The following is a 25,862-nucleotide window of genomic DNA, read 5'->3' as shown; positions in this document are numbered from 1 at the left end:
CTGTGTTGTTGTCCGTATTTGACTTTTAGTAGAGTATTAGTTTTCAGTGTTTTTCTGTGTTTTTTTCCAGTGTTATGAAAAGCCCAAATCCCAGCTAGGCAAGCGCCCTGCATCTGCTTAATCTTATTCCTCCAATCCCCTGTGACATCACAAATCATTTGCCTTGAAAACTCCTCTCTACAAATGAAAACCTGGAAATTGCATCATCTCCAGCATAATTCTTTTCAGAGGGTAGAGATTATCTGTTTTTTTTTCAGCCTGATGGCTCATGAAAAGATTAAAGTGGAGCTCGTGGCTGAATTTCCTACAGAACTGAGTAGCAGAAGCTCTGTTCAGACTGTGTTTGGCAGCGGGGGAGTTACTGAGGACCTTTGAGCTGAAGCCTGGTTTGCACTTCACTGCAGCGTTTTGACTGAAATTTCTTCTCTTTTTCAGTTTTTCTCTCTAAGCCGGTTTAGGTGGGTCTGGTGTTGGTTTAGAAGGTTACCCAGCTTGGTCACAGTGGATAGTTGATGCAATAAATTGAAAACTACACACGTTTTAGGGGGCTTACAAAAGGCCCCGCTGTCTACAACCCTGTTGATTTGGTACAAAAGCAGTATCCACAAATGATTGAGTCTTTTAGAAGCAAAAATGGGCAGAGGATTTCAACTTTGTAACAAATTTGTGAGAATTGTTATTCAACAATAGCTGATAGAACCATATGGACTGGGGATTACTTTGGCAAACTATTATCCACAAGCTCTATAATTGCAGTTACATTCATGAATACCACTTAATTAAGCCATGTCCATGAGAGTCATCCACTTGCTTTGGTTCTGAGGCTTCTAAGATGGACCATCACACAGTGAAGATGTGTATAGTGGTCAGATGAATCAGTTTTCCAGACCTTTTTGGAAAGTGCTCTGAATTGATAATGAAAAGGATCATCCAAACTTTTATCAGCACATTTATTGGTAAAAAAAGGCAAATTGCTGTGTTATATTCTGCTTAGCTCCAACATTGTGGGATGACTCCCATACTACACTCAGTACCCGGGGTGTTGAACCATGCAGCTTGGGCGGATTTCCATATTATACTCAGGATGTTGGCACATGCAGTTCCGGCCAATTCCCATATTATACTTAGTAACCATGCAGCTTGGGCCAATTGCCATATTATACTCAGTAACTGGGGTGTGGGAACATGCAGCTTGGGCCGATTCCCATATTATACTCAGTAATCGGGGTGTTGGAACATGCAGCTTGGGCCGATTCCCATATTATACTCAGTAAACGGGTTGTTGGTGCAACAGCTTATGCAGATTCCCATTTTATACTCAGTAACCGGGGTGTTGGCACATGCAGTTCCGGCCAATTCCCATATTATACTTAGTAACTTGGGGGGTTGGCACAAGCAGCTTGGGTCGATTTCCTTATAATACTCAGTATCCGGGGTGTTGGCACATTATTGACTTAGAGGAGGCATACACAATATATCTATTTGGTATTTGTTGACATTCCTTTTATTAATGAATGCATTCAGCTTAGATTGCTTCCATTGCTAACACAAATGTGCAAATGCTCATATACTCATATAATACTCCAAATGTAAAGGAGTATTACCAATGGAATTGGACTTTCTGAAGCAGGTAATAAACATGAACTTATTGGCATCATGTTTGGGCTAGAAGATGACTACTAAGTACTAATGTTTTTTTTTTTTTTCACTTGATAAATGCAATCAGATCCTTAGAGCAGTGCTCCGAAATCTGTTAGAAAGCTTTCTTAATGGACAGTAGAGGCAGTTACTCCAATAAAAGCACTATAAACTTTTTTAATACTCTTTATCTTTAAGTAGAAACAATAAAGAAGTGATGAAGAAACTTTTATATATATATATATAGTGTAGCTTTTTGCAACTTTTTGGAAGTCCTGGCTAGTGGGTGAGAATTGGGAATAAACGACTTGAATAAATCCAGATTAAAGGTAATAAAAGATTAGAGATTTGGACACTAATGATTCACATAGAAATTAGAATGACGCACTTCATCCCTGGTCACTTCAAAGTCAGAGTGACGTTCTGTCCACATTAGGATTTATCTCACTTTCTATCTTTGCATATTCCAGCGACGCATTAGGACGGCCCATAAAGCAGCTTAGCCTCTGGAATCCCGCAGCAGATCAGTTTAAAGGTGTTAGTGGGGATATTAAATGAATTACTTATGTCGCTCTAATGCTTGCTCTGTAATCCCAGATCACACGGAGAGACAGCAGTCGCAGCATCTGCCTCATTCTGCCTCATTCTGCCTCCGCTCTCCAGACAGTCATCAGCCATGCCGTCATTAAGATGAATAGATTGCCACGAGGGGGCCTGAAACAGATCTTTTGGTCTTGGACCCAAATGACCGCTGATGACCCAGACAGACAGACGTCTTGCTACTGGATGATGTCCTGGTTTTAAGCAGCTTAAAAGATACCTTTCTACATCAGCTTTCCTTTAGATTTCCTTTTTTTCTTTAGAGTCAATGTAAGATTTGACCTCATTTTAGGAGCATTCTTTTATTTAGTTAAATTATTTATGTATTTTTTATAATAAGGGCAATAACTTGTCCTTATTATTCAATTGTTATTGGCTTTACTTTTTTTATTTTGAGAATAAAGTTACACTTATATAGCACATTTCTAGAAACCCAAGGACACTTTACAATCACGTTTTTTACACACAACCATTAATACTCAGCACACCGGTAAGAAGCAGCAGCCAATAGTGCACAGCGTACTCTTAACCGGAAACTATGTGCCAAACACCAAGCCGCCATTCTGACCATTTTAAATTGTAATTTTTTATTTTTTTTCCATCTTTTGTTTTGCATTTCTGCTTACTTTATGAGCAAACTGCTACACATAAATTGCAATGTATTCATAAAATATTATTATAGCATAACATTTTTAAAACTGTAAATCTGACTTTTATTTGATTGCACACAGTTTGAACCAAACAGTTCTATCTTACACCCACCAATAGTCTATTTTCACACCTAGCACCTGCGTCATTTAAATAGCAACCGTGCTTCTGGATATATTTCTACACCAGTGGGTGTAGAGGTCTGGAAATTAGGTGTGTTCAGGTAAATTCTTGGCAACAAAAAACACAGGTACACCACTGACTAAATACAACCCAGACAATCTTCGACAGTCAGATATTTATTGCTTGGCAGTACACACTTTTATATGTTCTCTATACCTTATTACTGCACTTCACCTGGCAGACTTCTTCAATTCTTCTCTTTTCTGCTAAAACTGAGACTTAGTCCAGTTATGTTAAGCTGAGCTAAAAGCTAAAGCTGTTTCCATGTGGGTCAGCCAGACGTCTTACTGTAGCAGTTTTCTCCAGTTTCTAAGAGTCTTTTGAAGGTGTAGGAAACAGTACTCACCGCTCTCTGGCTTCATCTGTAATTTCTCTAAAGAAAAGACTTTTACTATTAATAGTTACAGAGTTTTATCTGTGTTTCTGTGTCTTTTTCTAGTTATTATGGTGAAAGTGTGAATGTGCTGTAAGTGTGTAAGTGTGTAAATGCTGCAGTAGAGAGTAACAGCAGTAACACCATCTGTTCCAGCACTGCTTTACTACAGATAAAGGCTTGGTAAATTAATTAAATCAATTTCAAAAGCTCAGTTTATTTCCATTGCTACTTACTTATTAAAGTGTTTGCTAAAAAATCCCCCTCTTTTTAAACAATATGCAATTTTTCTAGTTTTTAGCACATTTCCTTTCATTAAAGGTCCAGGCAAAATTTTGCACACTCGATTTTGTACCATTGTCTTTTATTGACTGAACCTGAAGCTATATATATATATATATATATATATATATATATATATATATATATATATATATATTGAAAATTTCTGGAATATCAAGAGAAAGATGGATGATCACAAGCCATCAAACCAAGCTGAACGGCTTGAATTTGTGCACAAGGAGTGGCATAAATTTATCCAAAAGCAGTGTGTAAGACTGGTGGAGGAGAACATGATGCCAAGATGCATGGAAACTTTGATTAAAACCAGGGTTATTCCACCAAATATTGATTTCTGAACTCTTAAAACTTTTAAATGTTTTTTTTATTATCATGGTATCAATTATTATTAATTACTGGTTGACATTTCATTATTAGAATGAATTAAATGATAAATTATTATTAGCATTATTGTTGGTATATTTTATGTTGTGTTTTGTGCAGATCTTAACAATGGTGATTGATGCATAATTCCTCACTCTTCTCTTTCTCTCTCTCTCTCTCTCTCTCTCTCTTTTTTCTTCCTCTCTCCCTCATTCTCTCGCTCTCTCTCTGTCTTGTTCTTTTTAGATCTCTGTGCGTTCCCGAGTGGCAGCCCATCACAGTCGATGAGCAGGATTGGAGACGAGCTATTTCATGTAAGACACTGATACTCTGTGGCGAGGCCCAGCCCAGCACATCCATTTCAGTGATGGGTCATCAAAGAACTCGGAGCAGATGCGCTCGCTGACGCCGCTGAGCGAATAAAACACAATTCAGCCTCTCTCGGTCAAAAGCGAGACAGTGACCAATTTGGTATTCAATTTGCATGAATTCTCGTAAGGCAGAAAGCGGGGCCAGGCATGAATATTGGATGATGTTTATCTGCTCATGAATGCACAAATGCGACCCTATTTTCACGGAGCCCCTCAGTGAATCATACTTCATTTGTGTTTTGACAAATAAATACAAGTTTTGTAGCAGCGGCGCTCGGCAGCGGGGTTCCAGTCAAGCAGGGACACTTAAAGGCCGCGGGCCTCCACTTACTCCACTTACCGCCTAACTGAACACCAGTTTACACAGCAAACGAGCATCTCTGCACTGTGACCTGACTCTCTTCTGAAGAGCTGAAGAGCCTCAGCACACAGGATATGAGCATTAAGACCGGTTATTAACCTTAATCCTATAATTAGACCTAATCTGACTATCACTTAATCCAACAGTTAATCCAGCAACCTCAGTCAAATCCATTACAGGGGTCAGGCGGAGGGTCGGTGAAGGCACCTGTAGATCCACAAACAGAAGTACTGCAAACTTTACAAAAGTACAAGGAAAATACAAAAACAGAAGCCAAAAAACAAGAATACAGAATAACTTGTTGACCCAGTTAAGGAGCTAATTTTGTTTGATCTCAACTTTTGCACACATCCCATAAAATTTTATACATATTGTTCATTCTCTATGGGCATCTGGCTTGATTTAGGGCTTTACATCGCTATTGTAATGATGGGAAAAGTACACTGCAAAAGTCATGAACTAATTCTTTTAATTGATTATCGCTGTGTTTTGTCATTCCCTTTAAGAGCCAGGTGCACTCTGACTTTGGCGGATTGCTATTTTAATGGCGCAAGGCTTCTGCGATTCTCAGCAGAGAAAACTGACTGACCTGTATCACCAAGATAGCAAGAAATCTGACTGTTGATGTCTGTCTAAGATGCATTCAATCAGTGGTGCACCTCTGTTTTCCGTTTTCCTTTGCCAAGATAGCAATACACCAGAAATGTACCTGAACACACCTCACTACCACACCATCATGCCCATCAGCGTAGATACAGCTCTGAAAAAAAACAAAAGACCACTTTAAAATGATTAGTTATTTTTATTTTACCAAATTAAAAAACTCTGATTACAACCAAGAGGAAGATGGATGATCACAAGCCATCAAATCAAACTGAACTACTTGAATTTTTGCACCAGGAGTAAAAGCATAAAGTTATCCAAAAGCAGTGTGTAAGACTGGTGGAGGAGAACATGATGCCAAGAAGCATGAAAGCTGTGATAAAAAACAGGGTTATTCTTTAAACTTTTAAAACGTTATGAATATGAACTTGTTTTCTTTGCATTATTTGAGGTCTGAAAGCTCTGCATCTTTTTTGTTATTTTAGCCATTTATCATTTTTTGCAAATAAATGCTCTAAATGACTATTTTTATTTGCAATTTTGGAGAAATGTTGTCTGTAGTTTATACTTTTACTCGTACCTATAAATAGCGAAATCAGAGAAACTGATTCAGAAACTGAAGTGATCTCTTTTTCCAGAGCTGTATGGCAGTGTGTAAGATAGCAATGAGCATTGTGACGAGCCTTGTGCAGGGTGTACGATAGATAAACCAAATCAAGAAAAAAGCTTTAAGCTTTGACTGTGTATCATTTTAACAACAAAAAAACAAAGTTTTCCCAGGATAACTGAGAGGGCTCTCTCAGGACGCTGTCAAGGACTTTCCTCAATCTCTACTGGGAGTTTACAGTGGTCCCAGAACAACACTTTGCTGAACCGCTGGTCTGTTCTGTGCGATGGTAACGTCGTTGTCTTTGTATGAAAGATGTAATTGTCGCAGGAAGCTCCTGCCAACATGACCATAACTCACGCCTGCAGAGGAGCCGAGGCACAGACCGTAACCGGCAGCGCCATATATCCGTCATAATTGCCACTTAGTGTCCTCAAGCCGGCCAATAAGAATAACTTATGGGTACGCCAAAGACATTTCAATGGCACTGCGTATTTCTCACGCGGGTAGAGGACGCCGTCGCTGCTGAGCGTTCTGAACCGATGATAGAAAACATAAGAAGCCTCCCAATTAAGCTCATCCAGCATGCAGCATTCATCTCTGTCCTGTCTAATAACAGGAAGCTCTCTCGGCTCACGGCTCCAGCCTGAGAGCTCCTGATATTTCCGTCAGGCTGCGGCTCCTAACCAGCATCTGGCTGAGAAGAGCGTGGGGTGGAGGAAGAGTGTTTCTGGGATAAATTTTTAATCATTAAGGGGCACTGCGGGGGTCTGACTGAGGGGTTCCACTCTTATGCTTGTTTCATATTGGTGAGTTTTATACCCTGCAGAAAGAGTCTTACTGATAAACCCCTGCAGCCTCGATGCCCACGCTGCCAACATGAAAGAACAAGCTCCCTAACCGGAGTCAAGCTTGAATTATGAGTATCATAGAGTTTAGAGATAGTGTAGAGTTTTCATCAGCCTCTTTTACTGCATTTCTACCCCTAGTGAAAAAAAGTAGATTTAAGTATACTTAGCATTATTATGCTTCAGTGCACTAAAGTGTTCTTGTAGCCACATTATTATTAATTAGTATATTTAAATAGTGCTAAAATGGAACAATTTTTTTTGTGCTTATTATACTTTAATTGTATAAAAATAGTTTTACTTAGGCCCTGTCCACACAATTTTTGAAAACAGATTTTTTCCCTCCGTTTTGGCTTTCTGTCCACACAAATAACGCGTTTTCGGTCACTGAAAACGGAGCTTTTCGAAAACACCTTTTTAAAAACTGTAACAATTGTTTTTAACACACTTTGCTAAAAATTTACAAAAAAAAAAATTAATTTTCTTTAAGAGCCAGGTGCGCTCTGACTATTTTAGCAGATTGCTATTTTAATGGCGCAAGGCTTCTGCGATTCTCAGCAGAGAAAACTGACCAAGAAAACCAAGATAGCAACACATCTGACTGTTGATGTCTGTCTAAGCTGCATTCAATCAGAGGTGCACCTGTGTTTTCCGTTTTCCATTGCCAAGATAGCAATACACCAGAAATTTACCTGAATACACCTCACTTTGACACCACCACACCCATCAGCATAGATACACGTCTTGAAAAAAAAAATAAGAGACCATTTAAAAATGATGAGTTATTTTTATTTTACCAAATTGAAAAACTCTGGAATATAATCAAAAGCAACCAAACCAAACTGAACTGCTTGAATTTTTGCATCAGGAGTAAAGGCATAAAGTTATCCAAAAGCCATAAGGGTAACAGTTGTTTTTAACACACTTTGCTAAAAATTTACAAAAGTATGTTTGGAAATAAGTATTTTAAAAGTATATCGATTTACATTAAACTAAAAAAGTACTTCATAGTAGTCTATTTTTTTTAAATCCACTATATTGTACTTTTTAAAAGTATGATCAAGTTTACTTTTAAACATTGGATTAAACAATAGATTAATGTACTTTTAATATATTTAAAGTCAGTACATAAATCTGTTAGTATATTTACAGCATACTTAAACATTTCTCAATATGTTTTTTATTAGGAAAGACTGAAGGCTGAAACTTCTACAGGAATTTGGGTGACAGATTGTAATGCTAGGATATGTGAGCCACTGAAGTGCACTTGAAATAAAAGCTGATTATTTTTGAATCAGTCTTACGGAATACGATAGCCTTCTGTGATTGTGTTCAATCTCTGTCTGCGCTGATTACATGTGATGGTAACACGCATTCCCTGGGAAATGTAATCCATTCAATCAGCAATAACAGACTGCTCAGGTGATACAGGAACTCTTCCTGAAGACACAATCAGCCAGCGGATCTGCACTCTTTACAGGGATGAGCAGTGACGGCGTTCGTGCAGAACACGCCTTTAGATTTGAGTTTGGAGCTGTTGATCTGTGTAAAGGTGCACTCAGACCCTTTAGACCTGCTCCTTCCTCCACAGCGTAAAGCAGATCGCTGGGACTGAGTCTGCATCCATCACGCAAAGCTGAGTCATTCTCAGACACGTCACTCAGATGAGGGGAAAGATGGATGGATGCACTGATATGACTCAAATGCATGAGCACATTATTGAAATGCAGACAAACCAAGTCTCCCTGAAGCTGCGGGAGTCTCCCGCATTTCGGTAGTGGCTTCCTGATGCCCGCGAGTCACATATAATCTCCCGGAATTCAGAACGAGTGCCCCAAGAGTGCACTGCACACAGGCAACAGACTTTTTTTCTCTCTAATCGCGTGTGGGAAGGAGAGAGGGAAAACAGAGAGGGTTCTGATTGGCCTGTTCTCTGCAAAGAGTCTGTGAGACAGCCAATCAGTTTTTAGTGTGGGCGGGCAGTGTTTTTCCCCCCTCCCGGACGGGATTTGTTCAGTGAGTGAGAGAAAGCAGATCATGGCGGAGGCAATATTAATAATTATTGTAATATGATATGAAATGTTTTTGATGTTGTGCTGTTTTTTGTGATGTTGTAACTGTCAATTTTTGTCAAATAAAGCCTTGGATGGGGTAACCTCCCTGAAATTAACTTTTGCAACTTGGGATGTCTGGAAATGTATAAAAAACAATGTTCCTCTAAGAAAGAGGGGAAGCAATTTGGGGTGAAAGCACAAGCCTAAGCTCAACACTAGTGATCTCCAATCTCTCAGACGCACTGTATCAAGATGTAAGACTGTATTCTACACCTTCATCACCAACAACCTCTACAATACAAGGATTAAGCTGTTAACTTGCGGTTTCTGAGACTGGTATCTCTGATGATGATGATTTATCCTGTACAAAAGAGGAAACTCTTGCTCTTTCTTGTCTGAGGAAATCCTGATGGAGAGCCAGTTTAATCTTAACGTTTTTAATAGTCATTTCGGTGACTGCACTTGAGGATACTTTCAAAGTTCTTTAAATGTTTCTGATTGACTGACCTTCCTTTTTTAAAGTGTTTTTTTTTCTTTTAGTTGAGTAGTTCATGCAATAATAAAGAACATATTAGAACATTACTCATTTAGAGCTATTCACTGTATACCTGTAACTCTACCTCTTCACTACTTTACAACTGATGCTCTCAAACACATTAAGAGACAAGTAACTCAAACTCAAGTAATTAACTCTTGATGAGTTCAGCACAGCTGTTAACTGAAAGCCTGAATTCCAGGTGACTCTACCTCATAAAACTGAAGATGTGCAGAGATGTCATCTAAGGAAGAGATGCTACTTTAAAGAATCTTAAATAAAAAAACATTAAAAAATCCATGTTGTTTTGGATAGTCATAGTTTGGATGACTTTAGTATTAATCTACAATGCAAAACATTTTAAATGATAAAAAAACACAGAATTTAAGGTGTGTCCAAACGTTTAACTGGTACTATATATATACAGTAGTTGTAAAATGAATGGTAATAAAGTGGTTCAGTGTTTATTTGTTTGCAGAGAGACCTAGTTATAGATAGTTATAGTTATTGTTGCTATAGCTTGAATTAGATTGCTTATAAAATAAAATAATTGTTTAATTTGTTGCTGTTGTGGGGTTGAAAGCCTGCACACGCCCCACAGTGAGGCACACAAGGGCAGCGACGGCGTTCCTGCTGAGTCAGAAATGCTCTCAGTAATAATTCTTAAGCGCAGTTCTTAAGAGCTGTATTTCTCTGAACTGTACGTCTGTCATAATTAACCGTCTTTAACTCTGAGCACAGAGCAGATCCAGCCGCCAGAGACTCTATATTTCTGCCATCATTCACCACAACGGTCATCATCCCTCGTCTTCTGCTGACGTTACCTTTTGTGCTAGCATTATGACGGAGAACCCTCTGAGGAACAGTAAAGCTCCAGGTTTCTTTCAGAGCAGATTACACACCAGGGCCTGTGGACAACACCTCCTGCAGCATTGTGGACACGGCTTCCTGTTTCTACTAGGAAAAAAAGGTTTCTGGACAGACGAAGCAATATTACCCCAGCTTACATTTAGACATTTAAAGAGGCAAATGTGTGCTATTAATGGATTGTTTTCTACCAGCAGATGTAGCACTAGAACGCCTCAGATCAAATGCTAAGCTTCTAAGCCTGGCTGATGTGTCTGTTAACATTGTGGCTTCAACCCTGCCAAGGCCAGCTGTTAGCATTGTGGCCCCTTCAGAGCATCTCAGATCCAATGCTTAGTATCTGAGCTTGGCTGATGTGTCTGTTAGCATTGTGGCTTCAACCCTGCCAAGGCAACCTGTTAGCATTGTGGCTAATCTGCTCCAAATCTTCCAAGCCTGGATGCTCATTCTGTTAGGATCGCAACTCCAGCACTAGAACACTTCAGAGCATCTCAGATCAAATGCTTTGTTTCTGATCCTGGCTGATATGTCTTTTAGCATCACGACTCCATTTTTGCTGAGGCCAGCTGTTAGCAATGTGGATAATCCACTCTATCCTTGTCAAATCCTGGTGCTGTGTCTGTTAGCATCTCTGCTTCAACCTTTTTTTGTCAAGTAACTAAGTATAAACACCTCATTACCTTACTTAAGTAGAAATGTTGGTTATCTATACTTTACTGGCGTAATTATTTTTCAGACGACTTTTTAGTTTACTACATTTTCACACAATTATCTGAACTTTCTACTCCTTGCATTTTAAAAATAGCCTCGTTACTCCTATTTCATTTGAGCTTGTTTTCATTCCGGCTTCTCATTGTCCAATAAAATCAAGATAAATCTCTCCCCTCGCATATGCTCATGAAGCTTTTTAGAAGGATGTTGAGGCTGTAGCATGCTGTGTTTGCCTTGTGTTCCATACCTGGCAAACCGAATTGTGGAAATAGGTCTGGGGAATGGGAAGGGGGCGTATTTTAACAACTGAAAGAAGAACATATTAGCTGATGCTCTGCTGACAGGAGATGTCAGGGATATATCTGTACATTATCTGCATTCTTTTTTAAATTAGTACAGGACATATAGTATAATACATAACGGTCCTTTATTAATGTCGCATTTAGCTTCTTTAAATCTACGGAGTGAAATCTCCTGGCTGTTTCTTCTCATGAAATATCAACCTCTACAGCAGCCTGAGCTTGTTGAATAGATCGAGATCTAGATTTTTTTTAGAACAAATCAGCTGCAACGTTTCTACTTACAAGCAAAAGCACTTTGAAAAACAAGAATAGATGATAGACAAACTGCTGCTTTGCACAGTGAACAGTGAAGACAGAGCCCCCCCGCTGTCCCACCGTTAAATGAGGTATGACTATTTGCTGCAGCCTTTAATGGAACCCGTTCCTCTGTTGCACTCAATTTAGCACATCGCCAATAAAAAAAAAAGCACAGAGGAGCAGAATCGGAAAAGACAATGCACGCCCGGGTGCAGTGAGAATTATTATATGATTGAACGAGAAAGCAAATCTTCTCATGATATAAAATTTCAGTTTATGTCCAGTCAACTGCATAATCATAATATGCATTCACCCCACCAATAGAAAAGCTCGGCATCCCCCCGCAGAGCCCGGCAGGCAGCGGGAGCCTCGCAGGCCCGCAGTGTCGGCGTCATTAAAATGCAATGAGATGTTTTTTCTTTTTTTCTGAAGATAATGAATAATACAAGGCGTGCCTGAAGGCACAAACAAGAAGTCGGTGATGTCACAATTTGGGTTTAATGTGACAGAGGAAGACACTGTCATTATTCTTGGCTGGAGATGAGTGGATGAGAGCCCGCATTGTGATTTCAGATTTATTGACGTTGTGAATGCGGCTGTTTTGATCGAGCTTTGGAGAATGCCTGATGAGCTATTGGCATTTTTCACAAAGCTGACTCCACAGTTTCTGGAAAACTCACGAACACACACAGACACACATACTGAGATTAAGTTTTATATGCTGTCAGGATGTTGAATCATGTATTTTCTTGTACTTATTTTCTATATATAGCTTTATATAATCGTTTGGGCACTGCTGGACTACCCTGGATGGTCAGGTCTCCTGGGGTCAGGGGGGTTAGAAGCATTTTTAATGCTTACTCATAATATTTCATTGTTTAGCTGAACATTTAGCATTAAATGTGTCTTCCAAGTGGCCCAGCGGTGGTTCGAATCCCGGTCATGCAGCTTGCCATCAGTTGCTGGAGCCCTGAGAGAGCACAATTAGCCTTGCTCTCACTTGGTGGGTACATCAGATGGTGCGCTTTCCCCTCATCACTCCTAGGGTGATGTAGATCAGCACAAGGCTGCGTCTGTGAGCTGATGTATTAGAACCAAGTCGCTGCGCTTTCCGCCGAGTGCACTGTGATGATAATCAGCAATGCTGCATCAGCAACAGTTCAAAAAGAGGCGGAGTCTGACTTCACATGTGTTGGAGGAGGCGTGTGCTAGTCTTCTTAACCCACCTTGTTTTGTGGCATCACTAACAATGGGCGTTAACCGCTAAAAGGGTGGAACAATTGGCCTAGCTAAACTGTGAAAAAAAGGGGGAAAATAAAAAATAAAATAAAAATAAATGTTGATGAGAATTCATGTGGTGAGCTGTTGTAGGCAATCCAGAAAACCTGGAGTGAACAATCCGTAGTGTGTGTATTCTCCTATTGATCAAGTGGAATAGATTATTTCGCAAGTTCCAGGTGAAATAATAGTGTATGTTAAATGTGTGTCCAGCAGTATTATTTGATTTAGTTTTCTGTTTATTGCTGATGTAAAAGTTGGGTTTGTGCACTGCTGCATGTCCTTGTTTGTGCCTGCGTTGCCAAGATAACAATGAACATCTGGCTGTTGACATCTGTCTAGGTTGTAATCAGTCAGTGGAGCATTTGTGTTTTCTGTTGCCAAGATAGCAATTACTCCAGAAATTTAACTGAACACACATTACACTCATCAGCGAAGATATATATTCACAAGCACTGTTGCTATTTAAAAGGTGTAGGTGTCACGTCCTCGCGCCTGTGTGTTATTCCCACGTGACCCCTGCTCATCTGTGTCTCCTGTCTCAGTAGTTTTCCACCACATGTCTCATTTGTAGCTCCGCCCTTCCCCAGGTGTTCATTGTTTCCTGTTCCTATTTATAGATCTCCTGTGGCACTTTGTCTTCGTCGGTCTTTGCACCTTCACCTGTCGTTCGTCTCTCTCTGTGTTTCATAGCCTCTGTTCTTCGCGCCTTAGTTTCTGAGTTTATCTCTTGTTTATGTTTCTAGTTTCTTGTTTATTTCCGTGTTCCCTAGCTCCTTGTATATACCCCTGCTTTGTGTTTATTAGTTTATTTATTTTATATATTTCCCTGCCCTGTTTGGTTTGTTTATTATTATTTTCGCTTGTTTATTCTGGTCTGTATCTTTGTTCTTTGTTTACTCGTTTATTTGTTTATTCCACCTCACCTTGACAGTAGGTGGAAGGTGTGGAAATAGACTGTTGAGGCTGTTGATGCTAGCAATGAGCATCGCAATGTGTCTTGTGCAGGGTGTAAGTTAGGGCACAATGTCTTGGTCTTGACTCAAACTCTGCTCTAGTGGTCTCGACTACAACACAACCGACTTCTGAGGTAAATGGATCCACCTAATTCTTACGAACAATATGAACTGTTTTGCTTTTTCTGACCCTCTGTTTTTTTTTTCCACAAGAACACAAGATGTTCTGATTTGTAAAAGAAGAGGCAAAAACTGAGCCTACAAGAAGAATCCAGGCGGAAAAGCTGCAGTGTATTCCTACCTTCCTTTATGGCTTATAACCCTGGCCTGCATGTCAGTGTGCTTCTGGAACACTCCACACAATTACTGCCATCAATCTCCGATGCCGCCTCGCTATAAGGCTGTGAAAAGATGCAGCGTTTATTCCTCCGGTGTGAGGCAGAAAAAAAAATCCCCCGCTTGCATTCATGTCACCGTGGAGTGCCACACATCGGCGCCAACACAAAGAGGGCTGGGATCAATGCCACTCTGAATGAGCCCGCAGCATCACTTTACTGCTGCGTCAGAGCTGAACTACAGAAGCTTCAGAAACAGCACTGTCACTGCTCCTCACTCAGACTCTGTCACTTCACCTGACCACGCTGCTCTGCTCTGTATGCATCTGTTGCCCTGGTGAAAAATATATACTTAATTATACTTAAAACATATTGATAAAGTTCTCAGTATGCTGTAAATATAAACAGATTTATGTACTAACTTATATACTATAAATATATTAAAAGTACATTAATATTATGCTTTTATCAAATGATTGTATTTTACAAAAGTACAATATAGTGTATTTAGGAAAAAGACTGCTATGAAGTACACTTTTAGTTTAATGTAATTCAGTATACTTCTAAAATACTTATTTTTAGCAAAGTGTGTTAAAAACAACTGTTACATAAGTTCACTTAAAGTACAATGTATCATGTAACTTTTTTAGAAAGTAAATTAAATTACTACATTTGAAAAATTTAAGTAAATTTGTAACACGCCAAAAAATGTAGTACAATATATTAAAATTTATTTTATACCCAACGAAGTATACTAGAAGTGAACTATTTTTATACAATTAAAGTATAATACATACAATAAAAGTTGTTCCATTTTAGCACTGTTTAAATGTACTGATTAATAAAGTGGCTACAAGTACACTTGCACTATAGTGCACTATAGCATAATTACGCTTATTATACTTTAATCTACTTTTTTGGAAACGTTGCTCAAACTTTTTGCAGGTGGGCAAGACCTACACTGAGCTTATTGAAATTGGATTCATGGGGGTCAAACGAATCAGATTGATGTCATCTTGGCTTCTTGCTTTGTTAATAATCAACTTCTTAAAGGTGTCCCTCTGCTAAAATACACTTTTTTGTTCTTTGTGAAATACAGTAGGTCTCTCTGAGTTGTATATGATGCTGCACATGGAACTGTTCCTCGTACCTCCATTGTCTGCAGTAGCTAGTAAAAGAAAATATTCAGAAAAACGAGTCGATCAGGAAAAGCACAGTGTCTACGTCAACCTGACAATTAGTATTCATGGCCTCGCCCACTTGTCAAATAGGATCTAACAACGCTAGTAACATTATGGCAATTCGTTCCTTTGTTATTTGTGCAAATAGCACATCAGTGTTATAGGCTTTGCCCAGTAATTCATAGCTAAGGAACAAATGGTTAGAATTTGTCTATAAAACACCACCAGCAAAGTACAATTGAGATAGGTAGGTGTATGGTTAAAACAGTTCTGTTTACACTAGTTAGACTTTTTGGACCTGGACTACCCACCTCTGTGTGTAACTATAGGTTTATATAGGATCTCCGGTGGATTTTCTGTTTTACAGAGACTCTAAGACAAGGTCAGTGGCTGAACTACACTTGGCAGGGCATTATTATACATGTTGTAAAGTAACATATGACATTGCAAAGACTGTTGTTAATGTAAAAATGTCTTTATTTCAAAATGTTTCTAACTTTTGTCCGTCTCACTGCCCCTGGTGTTGCAATGCAGTTGAAATCCTAACACTTCCTTCCGCAGTAAAATTAATTATTTACATTTTTGAATCAACCCCGAATTTTGCCTAGTAAAAGCAGAGCCACGGTGACACAAGCTTTAACAGCAGAGAGTGTTGGAGGACATGAGCTTTTTAGTATGTAGTCACTAAAATCTATATTATAAAATGAAGTTCCCTATTTTTCATACTATTTTAAACCATTATTATTATCATCTATCATTATTTTTTATGTTTTTTTCCCATTTTCTCCCCAATTTACACGGCCAATTACCCAACCCACTAATTAGGACTCCCCCTATCACTAGTAATGCCCCAACACACCAGGAGGGTGAAGACTAGCACATGCTTCCTCCGATACATGTGAAGCCAGCCACCGCTTCTTTTCGAGCTGCTGCTGCTGATGCAGTATTGCTGAGCAGCATCACAGCACGCTTGGAGGAAAGCACAGCGGCTCGGCTCCGGTACATCAGCTCACAGACGCCCTGTGCTGTGGACATCACCCTAGGAGTGATGTGGGGACAGAGCGCCATCTACCCACCCAGAGGGAGCAGGGCCAATTTTGCTCCCTCTGACGCCGGCAGCTTGATGGCAAAGCTGCATGAGTGGGGGTTTGAACCTGCGACCTCCCGCTCATAGTGGCAGCGCTTTAGACCGCTGGACCACTCGGCGCCCATCTATCATTATTTTTTAACATTTTTCAGTGGCATTACCTAATTGCACTGGCTCCAGTTTATGCAATGTTTGAGTAGAGAAGTAGGGTTTAGTTTCAGTGGCTCAGATACTGCAGCAGTGCTGCTGGAGGTTTTAAACACTGTGTTTAATCTCTCACTGTCCTCTACTCTATTACACACTCCTACCTACTGCTGAAACACCTTTTAGATAAAGTAAAGTCAGAGACAGAAGCTCCGAATCTGTTGCTGCGCAGTTTATAGTGTTGATCATTATCTAGTCCTTCATCAGTGATCACAGGTTTAGGGTTTGCACCTTTCAGAAATTGAACCACAGCTCCTTTGGGCCAGTTTCATCATAACATTTTTGAAGATCTGTGCGACTTTTTTTGAGGATACTTTCAAAGTTCTTGAATTTTTTCAGATTGACTGACCTTCATTTCTTTTTCATTTTATTTTTGTTTTTACTTAGTTGAGTATTTCTTGCCATAATCTGGATTAGAACATTACTCAAATAGAGTTATTCACTGTATACCTGTAACTCTACCTCTTCACTACTTTACAACTGATGCTCTCAAACACATTAAAAGACAAGAAATTCAAGTAGTTAACTCTTGATGAGTTCAGCACAGCTGTTAACTGAAAGCCTGAATTCCAGGTGACTCTTCCTCATAAAGCTGACTGAGAAAATCCAGCAGCCAAGATGGGCAAAACTGTCTAAGCAAGAGGTGCTACTTTGAAGAATATAAAATATTAAAAACATATTCTGCTTTGTTTAACACTTTTATGTGTAATTAATGAGTTCATATGTTTTTCTTTGTAGCTTGCATGCTGATAGTGTTAATTTATAATGCATAACATTAAAATGCATTTATTTAAAATAATGAAAAAACACTGACACTGAAAACTTTTGACCGCTACTGTATATAAATAATTACAGTATATGAGAATTGTAATGATGCAATAATTAACAATAATAACTGTTTACTTGCAATTGTCTGTATTCACTAGACAATTACCTAATCTAGTTTACTAGAAACCAAACAATATAATGATATGAAATAACAAAAATAATGTTTAATTCACTGCACCACTAATGTACTGCAGTAATTATCTCTTATTACTGCTAAAATGTTATTTCTTCACCTTGAGCTGCTCGGTGGTCTGAGCTCATTATAATCATTAAAATAGTTTTTTTTTTTTGTGGTTTAGAAACGTGTTAATGCACTCTGTTGTGCGAGGCCAAATTCCAGAATATATGAACATACTCTCTCTCTCTCTCTCTCTGTCTCTCTCTCTCTCTCTCTCTCGTATATGTGTGTGTATGGGTGTGTGTTTTGCAAATATGGCAGCTTTAAGCAAGACCCCGGGTCCTCTTATTCGTGTGATTAATGAGGTGATGCAATCGAGGAGATTAATTATATCCAATACTTGGCATGAATAAACATTGCGGTTTGCTGTAGCTGATTTACTGTATCTTTGCTTGCTGTGATCAAGCAGTTCCAGCCTGACCCGTAAGTGAAAATGACTCAACACGGCTGTTGGGCTAATCAATGCTTTATTTATATATACTGTATGTGTGTTTTTGCCCCTGCTTTTTCATTTCATGCTTGATTTGTTGCCTTGGGTACAATAGTGTGTCTAGGCGCCGGCTATGGGCTGTAGCTCCAGGACTGTTTGCCAAATTTCCAAATACCAAGATTGTAATATCAGGCAAACATTGACATGAACTGTAGAAGTGTGTGTATGTCTGTGTCTCACCCAAAATCAGAAATAGGTGGATTCCCCCCCCGCCCCCCCCCCCAAAAAAAAAAAAATGATACAGCAGAAAAGCAAAAACATTTTTTTGAAATAAACTTTTATTTTGAAAGTGCTCCGAAATCTGCACCCCTGCCATGAAAAGCAAAGTTAGCTAAAGCAATTATTTCCACTTTGGCAAATTTAGGCATTACTATGGTGCTGAATTCAGCACCCCCGCCAAGAAAAGCACCCCCTCTCGGGAGAGGCTGCAGGTGACGTTTCTTTTCCTTATTTCTTACGAGTCAGTGTAGCTTAGTAAAGTATCTTGGGTATTTTTTATTTTCTAAGTAAAGTTAAAGCCATGCGTGCTCCAGAGAGGGGGTGCTTTTCCTGGCGGGGGTGCTGAATTTGGCACAACACCAGCTTTAATAAAACGCAACAATAACAATATACTGCAATAAAAATGACTTTTGGGTAATTGTCTTGTTCTGCTTACAGACTGGGAGGGTTTGGGTTATCTAACGTTTATATTAACTGCTGCCAAAAATATCTACAAATCATAAAGTTACATTCTTTATATAAAATGACCCAATCGTAAGAAAAAATAAAAAACACAGGACACAACGCTTCTGAGTTTTTTAAAAAAGAGTGGAGAAAAAGTGTAAATTATACAACAGAATTGACATGCTAATACATAATAATAATAATAATAATAACCAAATCTGTTTGTCACGAAGATGACCCAGGCAGGGAGACGAGGAGGCGGACACAGGTGCAGGTAAGGGTGAAACGAATAATTTAATAAATAAATAACAAAGATAAACAAAGAGACAGGCAACAAATAAACACGTAAACATAAAACAGGGAGATATATACAAGGAACTGGGGAATAAACTGAATAGCGGAAAATAGATAAACATATAACCAAAAAAACCAAAACAAACAAGAGAAACTAAAGAACATAAACTAAACCAACTAGAGAAAAAGACAATAAATAAACAGGGAATATATACAATGGAAATAAACTAGAAAAATAAACACTAAGCAGGGGTATCTACAAGGAACTTACTGAAAACAAAACACTAAGCAGAGGACTGGGAAACGAGGGAATAAACAAGAAACTAGAAAACATATACAAGAGATAAACTGAGGTAAACACGGGCAATGATAAGGGCTATGAAACACGGAAGAACACGGAGAGACAAAACAACAGGGGAAGGTGCAAAGACCGACAGAGACAAAGTGGTAGACCAGGGCTATTTATAGCAACACAAACACACTAGAATTGGAAACACCTGGGGAAGGGGCGGAGCTACAAATGAGACACAGGTGGAAAAGTACTGAGACGGGAGACACAGGGGAGCACAGGTCACGTGGGGAATGCACACAAAGACACGAGACAGGGCCAAGACATGACACTGTTATATTATTTTAAATATTAGGTGATAACTTATCAGTTTTTGTCATAATTATATATATTTAAAACGTTGCATGCATAATTGTTTGTAATGTGGAGTCACATGTTTAGGTTGTAAAGGGACCTTTAGTTGGGTTTAACTAATAATTAACAGAAGTGCAGAAAAATATATATTTTGTTTATTTGAGATTAACTGTAATTCTGCAAATGCTGTTCTTAGTCACTGTGGGCTTTGGTTCATTTTAGAGGGTGTTCCCCCCAATGTAGCCCGCTCCTACACCTTTACTACTATCCCTTCAAATACATTGCATAAACCACAGCTCAGTGTTGGTGGGTTACAAGAAGTTAATCAAATTGATTTTTAGTGTTAACACATCTATAATTGTGCACAATATGTGTTATTTTTAAGTGTAGAAAGGAGTAGAAAGTTCAGATAATTGTGGGTAAATGTAAGAATTAGATGTAAAAATAATTAGTACAGATGACCTACATTTTTACTTAATTAAGATAAAGAAGTATTTTGTTTATTATTGAGTTATTAGTCGGGTTTGTGCTCTATATAGCAACACACCAGAAATTTACCTGAACACACCTTACTTCCAGACCACCACACCCATCAGTGTAGATATATTCCTAAACTCTGATTCTATTTTAACAGCGCGAGCACAAGGCCTGAAAATAGACTGTTGATTGGGTGTAAGATAGCAAAGAGCATTGCAACACGCCTTGTGCAGGGTGTACAATAGAGCCCTTTATTTTTCTGATGTGAGGCAACCTCCCCTAGTGAAAAAAAGTAGATTAAAGTATTGCAAGTTTTAGCGTGTTACAAATTTACTTAATTTTTTTTTTTATTAGTAGAGGTAATTTAATTTACTTTTTAAAAAGTTACATGATACATTGCACTTTAGGTGAGCTACTGTAATTGTTTTTAACACACTTTGCTAAAAATGTACAAAAGTTTATTTGTACATAACTATTTAGAAGTATATTGAATTACATTAAACTAAAAGTGTACTTCATAGTAGTCATTTTTTTAATACATTATATTGTACTTTTTAAAAAGTATGAACAAAACTTACTTTCACACATTTAATAGAAGCATTATATTAATGTACTTTTAATACATTTTAAGTAAGTACATAAATCTGTTAGTATATTTACAGCATACTTCTTAATGTGTTTCTCAATATGTTTTAAGTACAACAGCTGACTTGTTGCAGTGGTGCCATCCTATTACAGCTATACACTGGAGTTAGATGTGCACCCATTCTATCATTAATGATAGTAACCTCAGACTGTGTTGATAGGGGCAGAATTTTATACACCTGTGGGAATGAGACTGAATCAATGGGACTGAATGGGACCAGAATGCAATAATTAAAAGATGTCCCCCAATACTTTTGTCCATATAATGCAAATATGAAATCTAAGAGCTAACACTCACTTTGGACTTAAACGACGTTTAACAAAAGCTACACAATTTTTGCTTTCTTCTAAAACATTAATATAATAAAATACTCTGATGTGGATAACAGACTGTTGCATTACATTGTCTAACCAAAAATTAATGAAAGCTGTCTTTTTTGGAGATAAACTGCGAATGTTAGTGGTAGTAACAATGTTATAAAAAATATCACATTTATTCTTTACAAGTTCTGCTTTCTGTTTAAAAACAAGAATATTCCAAAAATCACAGTTTCTTCAATTTTCAATATTTTGTACTCTAAAATAATAATAAAAAAAATCTCAATACAGTGAATCTGCTAATGAAAGCCTTTATTTCTCATGAAAACCAATTTAAACAGTTCTCTTACAGCTTTACTAAGATCCGGGTCCAAGCCACTTTTGAGTAAGCTATCTAGGAACAGTGGCAAGGAAAAACCCCCTCGGTCCTGCTGAAAACCCTCCATCTGCAGATCCAGAGATCCAGCGCCAGGCTCCACCCCCCGTGTCTCCTAGGGCATCCACGGCAAGGCCAGGCTCCAGCCCAGTGTCTCCTAGGGCATCCTCGGCAGTGCCAGGCTCCAGCCCAGTGTCTCCTAGGACAACCTCGGCAGTGCCAGGCTCCAGCCCAGTGTCTCCTACGACAACCTCGGCAGTGCCAGGCTCCACCCCCCGTGTCTCCTAGGGCATCCACGGCAAGGCCAGGCTCCAGCCCAGTGTCTCCTAGGGCATCCTCGGCAGTGCCAGGCTCCAGCCCAGTGTCTCCTAGGGCATCCTCGGCAGTGCCAGGCTCCAGCCCAGTGTCTCCTACGACAACCTCGGCAGTGCCAGGCTCCAGCCCAGTGTCTCCTAGGACAACCTCGGCAGTGCCAGGCTCCAGCCCAGTGTCTCCTAGGACAACCTCGGCAGTGCCAGGCTCCAGCCCAGTGTCTCCTAGGACAACCACGGCAGTGCCAGGCTCCAGCAGCATGTCTCCTAGGACAACCATGGCAGTACCAGGCTCCAGCAGCATGTCTCCTAGGACAACCATGGCAGTACCAGCCTCCACCCATGTGTCTCCTAGGACAACCACGACAGCACCAGGCTCCAGCCCAGTGGCTCCTACGACAACCTTGGCAGTGCCAGGCTCCAGCCCAGTGTCTCCTAGGACAACCACGGCAGCGCCAGGCTCCAGCCCTGTGTCTCCTAGGACAACCTCGGCAGTGCCAGGCTCCAGCCCAGTGTCTCCTACGACAACCTCAGCAGTGCCAGGCTCCAGCCCAGTGTCTCCTATGACAACCTCGGCAGTGCCAGGCTCCAGCCCAGTGTCTCCTACGACAACCTCAGCAGTGCCAGGCTCCAGCCCAGTGTCTCCTACGACAACCTTGGCAGTGCCAGGCTCAAGCCCAGTGTCTCCTACGACAACCGCGGCAGTGCCAGGCTCCAGCCCATTGTCTCCTAGGACAACCACAGCAGCGCCAGGCTTCACCCCTGTGTGTCCTAGGACAACCACGGCAGTGCCAGGCTCTACCTCCGTGTCTCCTAGGACAACCGCGGCAGCGCCAGGCTCCAGCCTCGTGTCTCCTAGGACAACCACGGCAGTGTCAGGCTCTAGTCCTGTGTCTCCTAGGACAACCACGGCAGTGCCAGGCTCCAGCAGCATGTCTCCTAGGACAACCATGGCAGTACCAGCCTCCACCCATGTGTCTCCAAGGACAACCACGGCAGTGCCAGCCTCCACCCATGTGTCTCCTAGGACAACCACGACAGCACCAGGCTCCAGCCCAGTGTCTCCTATGACAACCTTGGCAGTGCCAGGCTCCAGCCCAGTGTCTCCTACGACAACCTCGGCAGCGCCAGGCTCCAGCCCCGTGTCTCCTAGGACAACCACGGCAGCGCCAGGCTCCAGCCCTGTGTCTCCTAGGACAACCACGGCAGCGCCAGGCTCCAGCCCTGTGTCTCCTAGGACAACCACAGCAGCGCCAGGCTCCAGCCCCGTGTCTCCTAGTGGCCGTGCCATGCTCCAGCCCAGTGTCTCCTACGACAACCTCGGCAGTGTCAGGCTCTAGTCCTGTGTCTCCTAGGACAACCACGGCAGCGCCAGGCTCCACCCCGTGTCTACTTGGACAACCACAACCTTTCTTTCTATCATCTTCAATTATTTCTGCCCATCTATCACCTGTTTCAGAAAGACTTATTGTAAAAATAGACTGGCCAGGACCCTCCATGTCCTCAATCCCCCAATCATCCTCAGCGGTGTTGCCCCCATAGTGTTTCTCCACTGGAAAGCTTCCAGCTTCAGCCACAGAGCTGTCTAAAGCTTCATTCATTTCACTTTGGATTAAAATACAAGACAAATGTATTAAAAAACAAACCAACAGCTGACTTTGGTGCATTGCTATTTTTATGGTGCAGCGCTTCTGCGCATCTCAGCAGTGAAGGTGCACAAGCAGGTAATTTAAGAGCCCCTATGTTATTTTATTGTGAATGTATATTTATTGTTGGTGTAAAAGTTGGGTTTGTGCACTACTTTGTGTCCATGTGTGTGTAATGAGTGAGGGTGTACACGCAGTGGGCTTGCATTGCCAAGATAGCAATGAACGCCTGGATGATGACTCTTGGACCTAACTCAGAAATAACCCTGCACCTTACTCTCTACATGTTTACATGTCAAGGACATTTCTCAGGTGCACATGTTCACTTTACTGCTAAAATAATGTTATAATTGCCTTACTGAATTTCTTGCACTGTTTTCATACAGGGGTTGGACAATGAAACTGAAACACCTGGTTTTAGACCGCAATAATGTATTGTGGTGGCGGACAGTTCTGGTGGAAACAGGAGAGTTGAGGTGAACATTGAATTCTGCCATGATTTGAGCAGCCGTGGTTTTATGTTTTTGGATACAATCGAACATCCCTTTCAGACAGCTTCCTCTTACAGCGTCCACAGTTAATCCTGTTGGATGTGGTTGGTCCTTCTTGGTGGTATGCTGACATTACCCTGGATACCGTCGCTCTTGATGCATTACAAAGACTTGCTGTCTTGGTCACAGATGCGCCGTCAAGATGTGCACCAACAATTTGTCCTCTTTTGAACTCTGGTATGTCACCCATAATGTTGTCTGCATTGCAATATTTTGAGTAAAACTGTGCTCTTACCCTGCTAATTGAACCTTCCCACTCTGCTCTTACTGGTGCAATGTGCAATTAATGAAGATTGGCCACCAGGCTGCTCCAATTTAGCCATGAAACCTCCCACACTAAAATGACAGGTGTTTCAGTTTCATTGTCCAACCCCTGTATTTCATTGCTGTAGAACATCATGTACTTACTTGTTAATAATATCCATACAACATTTTCTCTATATGTGGCATCTTTAGCGAGGAGCAAAGAAAGAATTTAATTGTATAAGAATACTTGTTTCTTACTGTGCACACGACAATAAACTCTTTGAATCTTGAATTTTGGATCTTGTTGTTAGGGTTTAAATCAGTCAGTGAAGCACCTGTGTTTTCCATTGCCAAGATAGCAATACACTAGAAATTTGAACACCTGAACGCACCTCATTTCCGGACCACTATGCACCAATCTCTGTCTGAGGATCCAATCCATAGTGTATAAAGTAGTGTTTCTTTTGTGATATTATTAAATGTTATTTACTACAGGCTATAGAATCAAACAGAACTCTAAAGCAGCAGTTTAGCTATATAAAAGTGCTAATACCTCAGTCACGCTGGCTCCTGCTTCAGGTTGGGGCTTACAGCATGAGCTACACCAGCTATTGAGTGTCAAGGCTATAAACTGGCTGTTATTTGAACCAGGGCTTAATCTTTCACCACTGACTTAATCTGCTTACACGAATACCTCTGCAGGAAGAACACAACACACACACACACACACACACACTACTAGCAAATCCTTATTTGTTCAAGAAACAATGCAGTCATTGCCATGTTTAGAAGCTGGGTGTTTTTAAGGACAGGGGTTATGAAAAGACACACCCCCTCCTTTACTACCTTACTCTATGCCCGCCCACCGACTCCTCCCCTTTCCTTTAGAGACCAAGCACTTATAGGCCAAAAAGGGGGAAAATTACATGGCACCTTTAAAACTTTAAAAAAGAAATGTGTAGCTTCATTGAGATATTTAGTTCTGAGATATAAAATCACGTTATTAAAAAATACAAGTTTTCACTATTGATAATGATACTGGGCAGATATAATCTGTCTCTGGTCTTTTTTTTTTAGAAAATGAGAACAGTGAATTTTACTTTCGTATCAAGCATGTCCTGCAATGTAAATATTGTGTATACGCAAATATTGTACATATTGTATACAGCAAGTCAAAAACTTGGACACAGTTTGATTAATGAATAGAATTAGTACATGGCTTTTGAGGGTTTCGAGGGTTGCCATGATAGCAAAGACACAAGCACGTCTCACAGTGCACAGTTGATGGCTCACCCATAGATCGCTAAAATATAAAATAGAGTAACCAGCCTCAGAAATCACAAGTTAACAGCTCCCCAGATAAAAGCACCTAATTGCTTTACAGAGTATTTTGGTTTGTTTAACACTTTTAAGCTACTACATGATTCCTTATGTGTTCATTCATAGTCTGAATTCAGACTTCATTATTCATTTACAATATAAAAATGAATACAA

This window comes from Astyanax mexicanus, chromosome 16, assembly GCF_023375975.1.
Source record: "Astyanax mexicanus isolate ESR-SI-001 chromosome 16, AstMex3_surface, whole genome shotgun sequence".
In the NCBI taxonomy this organism is placed as follows: Eukaryota; Metazoa; Chordata; class Actinopteri; order Characiformes; family Acestrorhamphidae; genus Astyanax; species Astyanax mexicanus.
Note: the sequence above shows the minus strand (reverse complement) of the source record.